At 38.6% G+C, this 14,010-nt stretch overlaps 1 long non-coding RNA gene across 3 annotated transcripts in view; it reads left to right on the top strand.

Annotated features, from left to right (window-relative positions):
* The window catches only part of LOC135289883 (uncharacterized), a 68,092-nt gene that overhangs the window by 14,822 nt on the left and 39,260 nt on the right, over nt 1–14,010 (top strand). For 2 of the 3 annotated variants that reach the window (XR_010352614.1, XR_010352612.1), the window contains exon 2: nt 11,673–11,774. The exons of the other annotated variant lie outside the window; for it this stretch is intronic. This is a non-coding gene — a long non-coding RNA (uncharacterized LOC135289883). The remainder of the gene's footprint in view (nt 1–11,672; nt 11,775–14,010) is intronic. 3 annotated transcript variants of the gene reach the window in all.

Raw genomic sequence — 14,010 nt, 5'->3', positions numbered from 1 at the left:
TCAAGACTCTTAATAAGAGTGGAAAGATTAATCAGTAAAGCAGGAGATACAGAATAGATGATAATGTCTTGGCAGCAATGCTCAGGCCAGGTCTGCCAACCTGATAGCTGAATACCTTGGCACAACTGACCTGGAGAACCCAATTTTCACCTGTTAGAGGACAAGTAGGAATTATATTTCATGTGACTGAGTAATAACATCCAGAAGGAATAGTTCATATTTACATCTTTTTACAAAGTGGAGAACTCTGTAGGCAGTGTCCTGTTCCAGAATTTGGTTTGATAATCATGAAATCCAGCTGGACCTGAAGAAGTTTTGTTTCCCTTCCAGAATGCCAGCAAAGCTTGTAAGTGTCCTTCTGTTTCTTCAGGGGGCTCAGGTCTATTAGGGAATAAGGACCTGTTATATTGTTGTTTTTAATTAGGATATGAAATACTCTATAATAATTAATTTATTTTTTATCTTCATATCTCCTCCAGTGATTCTGCAAAAATATTGGCATGCATTATTCCTGGGTGCAGAGCCTAGCCTGCTTCAAAATAACAAGGTCAAACCAGGACACCTGTTTTTGTTAAGGGAAGACAGTAATGGCATCACTCCAAAGTCTTTGTTAGTTGTCAAGTCAGTCCTAATGCTCTTCCCACTACCATAGCAGTCATGAGAAGCAGCTTTCCTTTGTTATTCAAAGTAGTTATTGTCCTGGCAATAATTTACTCCATCTTTTTTTTTCCTTTTCTGGACATCAATTTCAGCAATTCCAGTTCTTCCTGTTGTTTTCAGATATCTATTTGTGAATACTTGCTAATTACAACAAGCAATATAATCTCCTCAGTTGTTGACACTATTTTCTCTACCAGGTGTTGGCTGAATATAGAGGAGCAGTCTGGGGTCTGCACCATGAGTAATTAACCTGCATTGCAACTGAGATAGAATAGCACCTTAGCCCTCAACACAATGTTCCTGAAGAAACAGTATAGATGGTAAAGCTTCATTTCTGAGACACTGATGTGTTGCCTGTTTCTTACCTTTTGCAAGGCAGGATCACAAAACCTTCCATGTTTTCTGTACATCTGAAGAGTGATTACATTTTTAGTCATAGGTAAATAAGTAAAATGTGTTCAGCATACAATAATTTTTCCTTTAATTCAGCTGTGTGTGAAACAGATTATGTGATTCAGTATTATTTGTATGGAAAAGATTATAAACTGTTCATTCATACTGTACTACTCCACTTTTCTCAAAAACAAAAAGTTACAGATTTCTTTTCACTTCCTGCTTACAGGAGTAACAAATTCTGGTTTTTTGAAGTTCTTTGGGACACTATGAACAGTACTTTTAACTCTGCACACAGTAGACCTATAGAACACACATTTTAAACATTGGATTGTTTTGTGGTGTTGATCTGAAGCTTGATTTCTGCAGATGGGAGATGCAACAAAAAATGAAAGTTATCTCCATTTCTAGAGATGGAAGAACCTAGATTTATAAATGAAAACACTGCCTGAATAATTTTAGCTTCAAGTGCATTTTTGAAGCTATTTTTGGAATGTTTTTTTCATTAGCATTTGGTAAAATACCAGTAATTGCAGTGCAGAAGTTCTGCTCTGCTTTTTGTTTGATTTGACTATATGACCATAATGATGAAAATGGATTGCTCCCTGAAAATGAACTGCTTACTTCAATCAGACTGTATTTTGCCTAAATTTTCAGTCATTGAGATTCCCCAACCCGCTCTGCATGTAGGTGATTTTCCTTAAAAGCAAACAGAACATTCTAATTGTTAAGGAAAAAAAAGCAAAAACTTATTACCAAGGCTTCTAATTGTTACCAGAAGCCAATAAAATTCTCTTGAACCTGTTAGAGAGCCAGCATAAATATTTAGAATGATTATGTCCACAGATTCCTCTCTGCTAAACAATGACTTCCCCAGAATTTAATGCAATTTTTTCCTTACCAGAAATAAGGCGTTAATTTAGTAATTCTGTGGATTTTCTAAAACAAGTTTTTACAGAATATGTTTTGGTTTCATTCTGGTGGTTCATAATGACAAATAGGAAAGTTTTGGAAGTGCCTGCATTAACCTGTCTTTGGGAGAGGATGTGCTCTGCAGTGATGTCCTGGAAGTTCTTGGTGCTGTAGAGCAGCATTCATAAGTATGGCCAAACCATTTCAGCCAACTATACTCTGATGCTGCTGCAGGAAACAAATGTTGATCAACTGCATTTTTGGATCAGGTAAGAATTATGGATGTCACCTACAAGAATTTCTGTAAGGTCTTTTATTACATCCCCCACAACATTCTTACCTCTAAATTGCAGATGTAAGGATTTTGTGGAGAGGGAATTGACTGGCAACTGCACCCAACAGTTGCCATAAGGGTGATGAGACAATGAAACAGGTTGTCCAGAGGAGCTGTGGATACCCCATCCATGAAAGTGTTCAAAATCAGGTTGGACTGAGTGTTTGAACAATCAGGTCTAGTGAAAGCTGATTCTGTTCATTGCAGGGAAGTGGGACTGTATGACCCTTAAAGGTCCTTTTCAACCCAAAACATTCTGTGAGTTGATGATTCTATATTTAATGTATATGCGATTGGGCGAGAAGAAAGACCTAGGGTAAGGGTATCTGTAAATCACTCAGTTACAGGCATATGCAACATTCTTTATCTCTGCTACTTGCATGTCTGTAACTGAAAATATGATGATGCTTTCCTATTAAATTGTAGGGCAATGACATATGAGCTAATGTGTTGCTCTGCATTTACACCCCTGCACAGAGAGCAGGATTCATCTCCTTGTACTTAATCATCCCTATAATAATGGTTTATATTATAAATTCTATCACAGGGTGTACAGAGACAGATGAGCAGCTATGGATGCCTTTGGATATTAGACAATGAGGGGATATTTATCATACCAAAATCTGGACACTTTTATATTAAATAGATGTCAGTAAAGCATTGCACAGTTTATAATACTAATTAAATTGTTGTATTTTTAGTATGGAAACCTTGAAAACTACAAGCCTTGATCTATGATGAATGATGCAGTAATTTTTGTACTGTAGGGTTAATGGCTTTTCTTGCCATACAGGGCTAATTTAAGGAAGGTTCATCCTAGACAATCTAAGAGTCTACTTCCTTTCCTTTCTAGGGTAGAAATACAATACCAACAAGACAGTTTTCCTGAGTACTTTGACCTTTTCTTTAAGTAATACAATGACAGTAGTTATTGTGTATTATGTAGGTCAAATTTTTCTATCTTTTGTGTGGAAGGAAAATAACTTTTCCAAATAAGCATAATTATGAAGTATTGAATTCTTTCAAGACCTTGTCTGTCTATCAGCGTAAAAGCTTTGTGCTTCAAAACAGGAAAGGTAATGAGCATTTGTGATTCCTGAGACCATGTGTCAGATGGAAAAGAAGCCTTGAGTCACCTATAGAGGATAAAAGAATGCACCAGTCTTCTGATTAGTACCCATCCACTACTGGAATGGACCAAACATAATTCTGCATCCTCTGTGGTACGAAGCTTCCTAAGCATCTGTTACTCTGTGATGCACTTTTTCCAGCACATGTGCCCAAGGACATTGGTGCCTACGTCCAACACAGACCCTACAGAGGTCCAGTTAAAGGATGGAGAGTTCTTAGATTTTCTGATCATTAGTGTCTGGTGTCTATGCTCAGAACACAACTTACACACAGACACAATGCTGAATTCACAGTGATCATGGGTGTTCATTTGAAAATGAACAAGTGAAAAGCACCCCATTGCAGAAGAAAGATAAAGCGTGTTTTAAAGACAAAATTTCACTGACTTCAGAGTAGGAAGCAAAATGTATGGGAAGTAAAAAGTGGGTCAGATAAGTAAGTGTGAGGTTAGAAGTACAGCATAAGCTTAAGAAAAAATAAAATACAAAACAATCATGAAAATAACCTAGGTAACATGGAGTAGTGTATCAACAATAAAGAGACAAAAAAAATAATTGCTTTGCTGAGCTGTGTTTGATGCAGCTTTTGCGGGGGTTTGCCCTGGCACACTGGTGTCTCCCACTGAGCCTGCTGCCAACAGCATGCCCGGGTCCCTTTCTGCAGGGCTGCTCTCCAGTCACTCCTAATTCGTGTTTGTGCCAGGGGTTACTCAATGCCAGAAGCAGTGCTCAGTGTCTCTTCTTGTTAAATTTTATGGTCTCGATGATTGCTCAATGCACCAGTCTATCTAGAGCCTTCTGGAAGGTCTCTTGTCCCATGAGAGAGTCAATGGCACCTCCCAGATTGGATTCATCATCAAGCTCTCTAATGGTGCATTCAACTCCAACATCCAGGCCATTGACAAATATATTGAACAACACTGGCCCTGTAATTGAGCCCTGAGGAGCACCTCTGGTGATCTGTCTCCAGAGGCTGTCTCCAGCCACTGGTAGCTCCATTCAGTGCAGTCCTTTGAGCTATTTTTCACAGTTCTATAGCCAGTACACCTTTACCCTACTCATGCCACTGCTGGATAACTTGTGCAGAAAGATGTTGTGAGGGACAACATAAGAAGTCTTATTAAGACCAGAAAAAATATCTCCATCAAATTCCTTTCATGCATTAAGAGAAGACGGCTCCTGTATCTGTCTTTTGAGGTTGTTTGTGAGTGCAAAATAAGATATCAGATTGCCTCCTCACTGGCCACTGTCTATGTGTGTCCTTTAGTTTCCGTGGTTTTATGGGTTATTATCTGCTCAGTTTCACCCACCTTCTTTGGGACAGAGGGCAGTGAGAGCCCACTGCTCCATACAGGAAGATGAGTGGGACATCAGGCATAGTAGCCAGGTAGATGGAGCAGGGATCTCACTGAAAAGGAGGTGGGCTGGGGGTGGGATAAGTCCAAGTCAGGATCAGTGTCAGAGGCAGATATCAGGGTCAGATAGCCCACTGTACATTTTGTTCTGGGTGTGGACTCATGGATTTGGATGTTTCTGTTTTTGACAGGCATCTACTGTTGCTGAATGGATGCATTGCCAAACTTTAGCTCCTGGCTGCTTCTTCCTCTTTGCTGATTTTTCAGTGTCTGTTGATAAAGGCTACATTTGTCACTATGGGAACCTTTAGTAAACAGTGGTATGACTCTTAAATAAAGGGAATCAGTAAGAACTTGCTGAAGACAGCATATTTCTGAGAGGTAAAACTGTTTCAAACCATATTCTCAATCAGACCTTGAATAGGTACCAGGTAATAAAGAAATAACAACAGCTTAAACAGCTCATTCTCACCTATCAGAAAGGCTGTCATATATGAGCGTTTCTGATAGGTTTTGGAACAAACTTGTGTTCAGGGAGGTGGCTTTTCTGTTGTGTCTTCTCATCCTTTTCTCTTACTGAAGACAAGGCACATTCCTCACAGCACTTTGTCCATCAGGGTAGACATGCTCATTACAGAGGCTTGTGAGCCATCCAGCAACACAGGAAAAGGTCCTTTAGTACAAGCAATATTTCTCTGGTCACTAGTCACAAATTTCATGGTCTGAACAGTCACTTTCTGGAAAGAGGGGCAATTCCATGCTTACCTCATGACAATGTTTTCTCTCTAAAGCTGGAGGACCCAAAAATTCGAAAATGTATTTCTTACTCTGTGTGTCTTCTGCTTAGTTGTAAAGAAAAGTCTAATTGCAAATGCTTCAGTAATCACACAGAGGATTCCATTTTATGGATGGTTGAACTGGAAAATAAAAAGTCATTACCTGTGAAATATCCTAATTAAATTCTCGATGGCACGGTCAAATGTAGTTTCTAAAGCAATGTTTAAAAGAGATTACAGTTTCAAAGTATAGTTTCAAAGATGATATTTTTTCTTTTCATGATTTCCAAATATACTCTTTATTGGAACTAGAATTTTATGAAGGTTAATATGCTCTTTTCAAGGTCAACAAATATTGAATAGATGTGTGGAGCATGTAGTTTCCAACATGAAGATTTTACTTGTTGCACAAAAAGTATAGAAACTAGAATTTTGAGGCAAACCTAAAGATCACAATTCTGAAATGCTGTTTGAAAAGTAGACTCATCCAACATTTGAAAGGATGGCTTGGTCTGCTTTGAAAAGTTCATGAAAATCTGGCATTTCTCCTAAATAAATTACTTTTCTGAAGATATTAATATTTTTTTATATTATTTTAGAAATTGAGTTTTGTTCCTGTTTTGTTCTTGTTAGCAACAGAAATTCAGAGAGACATGAGTGTAATATCTCTTCCCATGTATCACCAACAGAATTAGTAGGAGAGTTGCTGAAATCTTTATAAACCATTTCTGTAAAAAAAGAGAAAAAATGTTTTCATGGTTGTTACAGTTACGCTGGCAATCTTGTTTGCAGAATTCTGAGAGCAAATATTTTTATGAAAATTCTTAATTACAACAAAACAGTTGGTCCTCCTTGACATGATAAGAGCACAACAGAGAATATGGGTTTATTTGAAAATGAAACAGGACAGAAGATAATGTAGGGCAAAAATGGCCCTTTATTTTTTGACTGTAATTACAGAGTGACATGATCTTAATGTCACTCTGATCTTAATTATTAATAATTTTGAATAGTTATTAATGAATTTTACAGTCATTAATAATAAGAGAAGTATTAAGTAAGTGTAAGTAATAATATGAGAAGAGACTTAGCACGCCAAGTCTCGCTAGAGCAGAGTAGAGAGATAAAATAGTCTCCCTTGATCTGCTGGCCACAATGCTTTTGATGCAGTCTGGTTGACTTTCTGAGCTGTGAGTTGCCAAGATACCTCCAGGACCCCCAAGTCCTTTGTGGCAGGGCTGCTGTTAATTTGCTCATCCCCAAGCCTTTGCTGATATTGGGGATTGCTCCAACCCAGATCCCACACCTTGCATGTAGCCGTGCTGTACCTCAGGAAGTTCTCATGAGCTCACTCCTGAAACTTGCCCACATTCTTGTGGATGGCATCCTATCTCTCAGGGGTGTCAGCTGCACTACTCACCTTGGTGCAAACTTACAAAGGTTTCACTTGCTCTAACTGTCTGCTTATCACTGATGAAGATATGTCTCTGTAAATCTTTAAAAGGAAATCCTTTCTGGCCGCCTTGAGTCACCTCAGACAACTAGACTGCTATTTCTCTACCCCCCATTTTGGGTTTTAATGGCAAAATGTTTACAGCAGCCAGCCCATACATATTGCTAAACTAACAATAATTTGGTGTCAGCTAGATCTCTTCAATTCTGCTTTTAGTATTCAGTATTCTTTAAATGCATGCCAATAATTTTACATTGGCTTTGTCATGCTTTATTACATCTGTATGTTTTTAGTTTCCTTATCTTTTTTGTTCCTTCAATAGTTTGATATTTCAGCTTAAAAAAAATAAGGGATTTGTTTTGCAATTTCTCCCACTCACTCTGTGGCAAGTGTTTGAAAAATGAACACACACTTTTTGTGTGTGATCTGGAATACTTCTGCAATACTTGTTTAATTATACCTCTTCTGGTTCTATCCTTGTGAACAACTTGGTCACTTTTATGTGCACTGAGGGTTTAATAAAAGCTATTGTAAGCAGATGGCAAGAAGTCAGTTTACCAGTCCTTTACTCCTGGAATTCCAATGAGGTCAGTGGAGATATTGCTGATTTATACTGTCATAACTGAGAATAAAGGCAGTTCATGCAATCTGCCAAGGTGTCACCACTGACATATTGTTTGAGGAAAATAGTGACTACATAATGAATCCTACCTAAAAATAGTGCTTTGTGGGAGAGTTTTGCCTATTTTCTCCAAGTAGGGTTGTTCAGATTTAAATGGAAAGTAGTATGAATTCTATGGGCAAGTTTTGTAAAAAATCTGATGTTTAAAGTAGCAGACAGATGCTGAGTGGGCCTTTGGAAGCTGCTTGTGAGTCTTTCAACAAAATCAGTTTGCTGATATACAGCTTTTGTTATTTTGGAGCACTTACATGGGAAGTCTCGTCATCTTTAAGAACCTCATCACTTTTGAAGTTGTCACTATGATGCATATGCAATACTTTGATAATGCTCTAATGTAATAAGATAAAATACATCACAATCTCAGATTTCATGCTCTGGGAAAGGATTTCATGTCCTGGGAGCTTAGGAATGTACTCTTGGTAAGTTTAGAATTAATTTGTAGTTCTTGCCTGTTCATTGTCAGAGGGATAAATGGATAATTTTGAATGCAATGAAAGATGACACACTATGTGAGGTGTTCTTTTAGGGTGAGCATGGTTAATGAGTTTATGGTAGGAATGTAGAAAGGTTGTGTTGGACTATACTGACTGCAATACTCAAAAGAATACAGTAATTTTCACACAATCACTTCTCTTTACTCTGTTAGATCTTTAGTGCAGGGACAGTAATTTTTCCTCTGCCTTTGCATGTTACAGGTTGTGTCACATTTCTTGCAGTACTATAGGAAAAATAAATTGCAGTAATAGTGGTCTGCAAAATTACTGACTGTGTAGTCTTCCTATGTACTTGGATTAGAAAAGATGTTGCCTATAGTGTGCACCTTTAACTCCGGGAGATATAGGGATCTTGTGCAAAAGTATTACAAATACAAGTTATAAACACTGATAAGCAAATAATCTAAATGCCATACTTTTTTTTTCAGGAACATATCAAGGTCAAAATACCACATAAGTCTAAAAATTTTTGAATTATAGTGCTTTCTTCTTTAAAATTTAGAAATATGCAATTTGCTACTGTCATTTTCTTAATTTCAAGTTTTTCTACTAATACATAGAATTTCAGACAGGTTCATAATGGTTTACATGAAGATTTCAAAAAACAATTTGGTATATTACTAACTTCCCATGAAACAGACAAGCTTCTCCTTCCATGTCAAATATGTTGTAACTGAAAGGAATGCAAATGGAATGCAAAGTTGACTAAAATATTGTTGCTGGAGAGTTTTGTATTGGCTTTACAGTGAGGCCAATCACTGCCAGGCATCAGGAATCAGCATAAGGTCTGTCAGTCCTCTAATGTTCACTTTCTGAACACAGATGTTAGCACAAGGATGTTGTCCTGGCAACAATGTAGTGACCCGACCCTTTACAGCTCTGCTAATGGCATCCTAAGCAAGAAAAACAAAATTGGAGAGAGGAAAAAAACAAGATTGGAAGAGAAAAAGAGAGGGAGACACAGAAAGAGAGAGAGAGAGAAAGAGAGAGAGAGGGAGACTTCTTAAAAATTGAAAAGTAGATTTGAGCTCTTTTCTTTAACATCATCCTAATGAAGTCCGAGTAAGACCTGCCCAAATCAAGCACTACAGGTACAGAGCATTATAAAAGTTTTTGTGTCTAGTGAGAATATATCCTTGAGAAGGCTGGAGGAAAGCTCTAGGGCAGAACAGGTCACAGCTGGTTGTCTGTGAACAACAGCACTGTCATTTCCCAAAGCAATTGGAGAAGAAATGCATTGGGAGAAGTGTTCTGTGAGCCATGGCCTAACAGCCTCAGTCTGTCAGTATGTGACAGCAACATGTGAAGGACAGTAAAATTAAAGCAGCTGACAGGATGTACAGAAATCAGCAAATACAGTAAGATAAATAGGAGCTGGAGTGCAAAATGTCTATGGTCAGCTTGTATGATTTTTGGCAGCTTTGCTTCTTTGCTCCTTCCAAGTTGTTGATTTTTTTATTTGTTTGGGGTTTTTTTGTTTAGCTGTTATTTGTTTGATTCTGTTTTGTTTATTTTGTATTTTCTAATCCACCTGTCCTGTAGATACTTACACTTTTTGATGTACTTACACACAGTTGAAGACAGTGAAATGCATGCTATCTTTTGCATATTCAGACCAGCGATGAAGTCTTCCTCTAGATGGGTATTTATGATATTATGATGGAGATTCTTTCAGTTACTTGGCATTCGGCAGTGCTAAAAGTCTGTTAATATCTGCCATGAAATATCTTTTTGAGGGCTATAGTTATATTGGAGTGTTACTTTTCAGTGTTGAAGGAGCAAACATATTAATATCTTAGCCATTCAGTCACCAGAGCTATGCACTGGGAGTAATCTACTGTTTTGCATTCCAAAGATTGGTAGCAAACCTGTGGACACCACCATGAAGAGTAAATGAGCACATCGGTCCTCCCTCAGTACACCACTGAGCAAACATGATTTGGTTCCAGTCTCAGACCTTGACTTTCTGTAGCATCAGTCAGTTCATGCAGAAAAGGTGTGTCAGTCACATAAACACAAACTGGCATAAATTTAGCTCTTTAACCTCTCTCTCCTGTTTATTACTTTTTCCAAGGTCAACTTTTGACAACTTTTTCAAAATTTTATAGGTCTTGCTTCTACACAGAGAATGTCCTAGCCATAAGCTACTGTCCTCAGGTTCTGCAGAAGTGAAATCTCCCACCACCAGCACCCACTCTGCTCAGTGCTGTGGGGATGCTTCCCTCCACATAGTGTGTGTATCCACAGGTCCTTTTTCTCTCTCACACATTCTTATCAAAGTATTTTCTGCCTGTCACTGATTATTTTGCTGTCAGCTCCCCAGTGTATTTAGATTCTTCTCAATCATCCTTGTTTCTGCAGCTGTTCACAGGCACAAATATTATAGGAAGACTTGTGGCAACTCACTTGAGATGGCTCTGCAGGAAGACTTTCAAGAAAGAGAGATGAGCAAACAAATAAATTTTTTTCATTTCTTTCCACTGTGTGATAATTGTATCTTTTCTGGATGCATGGTAATAGCAAAATGTTAGAAATGTAGAAATCATATGTAGAAATGATGTAATAATGTCCTAATTTATTTCCCTTCATGTGCTTTTCTCCTTCCTTTATTGAGAAATATCCATTTAGTGTAATTTAATGTTATTGCTACTTTTCCTCTTGCCTTTCCAGCTGCCTTGTGTTTGGTCAAATTCCCAGATTTCTTAATTATGAAAAATCCTTTCCTTGGGGGAAGTTTGGAAAGGATTTAGGTTTAAAGCAAATAAAAACTAAAAAAGTGAATAAGACTTTCAAGATCCAGTCTTTTTTATTTTGACAGATATTTCTATCATTTTGGTCTGAGAAATGAGATGTGTCTCTAAAAAGGTTCCAGTAGTATTTTCCAGACTGCAGTCTAAAACTCAAATAATTAACACTACAAAACATGACAGAGTACAAATCTTCTCAAACTTGGAAAGAAAAAAGTGCATAGCTAAAGCTCAGCTGTGAAACATTCATAGCTGGCTTTAAGGTAAATGCCTTCTCACACTTCAAGTCTTGACTTTTACCATTTCTTCCCATTAACAGTCCTTCAAGATGAAAATATATACAGAATGTGACTTTCAGTTTAGTGCCTGGCTGTATTTGACAGAATCTTTATCCTGCTTGTGTAGGTTTAATTTGAAAACCAATTACTTCTAAAATTGCTTCTGCTTCTGTCCTTTACTCTGTTGTGCTAGAAGTTTACTTTATTGTTACTAATATTTGAAATAGAATAGTTGAGCATGTGCTGAAAATTCATTTCACAATCAAATTTGTTTCATTTTATATGTTCTGACACCTTTTATTCCTTTACAATTCATCTGATCAAAAAGTGCAAATTATTTCATGCAACAAAAAGTCTCTTTTGAAATAGGCTCAGTTGAGCAATTTTTTTCCCAAATATAAAAGGAGTTTCTGAAAGAATATATTTAAATTTGTGACAGATGTTTCTTCTTTTCTCAGCACAGTGAAAATCCATCTTGTAGTTTTACTCTGGATCTGAAGAGGGAGGCATGTGTGTTTGGGACAGCCAGCCAAACCAAACTTTCCTGGCTTTCTATGCAGGTGAGATTTGGAGGCTGCAAGAGTGGAATTCTTGACCACATTTTCCTCCTGGCATTCCTGCTGGGAGATGGCAGCTGTGAAAGCTATGGGGTTCCAGGTATTCAGCTGCAGATCTGAAAATTTGGGTTTGAAATTGTTGAGGCTGGATCCAGGGCATCCAAATCACAGAAATTTGGCATGCTACCTTGAAGACCCAGATATATTTTAAGAGGAATTATCATGATGCTGCTTCCTCTTTTCATAAAGCTGCTTCAGCTTCACTTACAAATCTATAGGCCCTCATGGGATTCATGCAAGTATTCCTAAAAAGCTAGCTAATGTCATTGCAAAATCTTTCTTGATGATTTTTGAGCAGTCTTGGGAATCCAGAGAGATTGAGCCAATGGGAAGCTGTTGAATACAGTCATTGGTCACAGTGGGGGAAATTCCTGCTTGTCAAACCTGATTCCCTTTTACAACAAGGCAATCCACCTAGCTAATCAAGAGAAGCCAGTGGATGTAATCTTTCTAGATTTCAGTACAACTTTCAATACTGTCTGAGCATCTGTCCCAGTTTAGGGCAAATTTGGAAGGAAACCTCTGAAGGAGTCCCTCTAGAGAGCAAGTTCAAGCAGCCCCTCCCCCCACCAGTTCAGGAGACATAAATCTCCTTTGAGAAAAGTGGAAAAACCTGTTTATTTAACAAGAAAAGTATTCACAAACATAGAAAAATGAATGATATTAAGCAATGGAACCTCTTGCTGTTCTGAAGAGATGGCAAATTCAGAGAGAGAGTCCTGCTCATGGGGCATAGCTCAGTCTCTATCAGTCCCTCGGGTGCTGGGGAATAGAGGGTCCTGAGCCCCAGTGGGACACAGGTGGCAACTGCTGGTGTTCTTCTGGATTTTCAGTCCAGAGCAAGGCTGATCAGTTCCAAGAAAAAAGAAAAGCCACAGTCTGAGGAACTTCCCTGGCTCAGCTAGCTAAAAAGAAAAAAAAAAAAACTAACTAAAGGAAAAGAAGAGCTCTCTCCTGCTGTTCATGCTGCAGACAACACAGTCTAGGAGCAGAAATGTGGGGGAGCAAGTGCAGTTTCTGAAGACAAACTCGAGCTTCTTTTTCCCCCACTTCACTCTCGGAATCAGTCTTAAAGGTGCAGAACTTAATATCCAGCAGAAACAGAAGAGAGGATTGGGATACAAGCATCATAAAGTCACCCTAGGATAGCATTCTGGACAAATTGTCCAGCATGTGGCTGGATGAACACATCATGTGATGGGTGAACAACTGGCTTAGGGATCAGGCACAACGGGTTACAGTGACTGGGGTGACACCAGACTGGTCATCTGTCATTGGAGGGTTCCACAGGGCTCCATGCTCAGCCCTGTGCTCTTCAACAGCTTCATAAATGGCTTGGACACAGGACTGGAAGAGTTACTAAGTAAGGTCACAGATTATTATAAAACAGGGTGTCCCTGATGAAGGAATGATTGGTATTTGACTCTATTGACTCAGAAGGCTGAACAATTACTTTATTAAAACTATACTGTATTACATTATACCTGACTATATTGAAGAGATACTATACTATACTATACAAAAGATATATACTACAAGACAAATCCATGATTGTCTCCAGGCAGCCAGGACATAGCTTTTTCCCAGTTGGCCAAGGAATCAAAACAATCCTCAGCAGAATCCAACTGATAAATTACTTCAGGTAAACAAGCTTCCTAACACATTCCACATGTGCAAAAACAACAGGAGCAGCAAGTAGAGCTAAGAATTGCTTTTTCTTCTCTCTGTGCTTCTCCAGGAAAAAACCTGAAAGAGGGAATTATGTCTCTCTCTGTTCAGAGAATGTGAATACCACAACAGATGATATAAAATTGTGAGGAACTGTCCAGTCTCTTGAGGGTAGGTCAGACCTGCAGAGAGACCTTGACAAATGAGAGGTCTGGGCAGGCACCAACCATATGACGTTCAGCAAGGGCTTGGTTCTGCACCTGGGATGGAGCAACCCTGGATGTACAGACTGACTGTGAAAAGAGTGGCTGGAAAGCAGAAATGAGTTCAAGAAATGGACAAGGGTGTCCTGGTCAATGACAAGGTGAACCTGATCCAGCAGTGCCCTGGCAGACAGGAGGGCCCCGTGCCCTGGGAGCATCAGGCACAGCATCACAGCCGGGCAAGGGAAGGGATTGTCCTGCTCTGCTCTGCACTGGGACAGCCTCACCTCGAATGCTGGGGGCAGTTC

This window comes from Passer domesticus, chromosome Z, assembly GCF_036417665.1.
Source record: "Passer domesticus isolate bPasDom1 chromosome Z, bPasDom1.hap1, whole genome shotgun sequence".
Lineage (NCBI taxonomy): Eukaryota > Metazoa > Chordata > Aves > Passeriformes > Passeridae > Passer > Passer domesticus.
The sequence above is the reverse complement of the archived record's forward strand: the minus strand, read 5'-3'. Positions and strand labels throughout refer to the sequence as shown.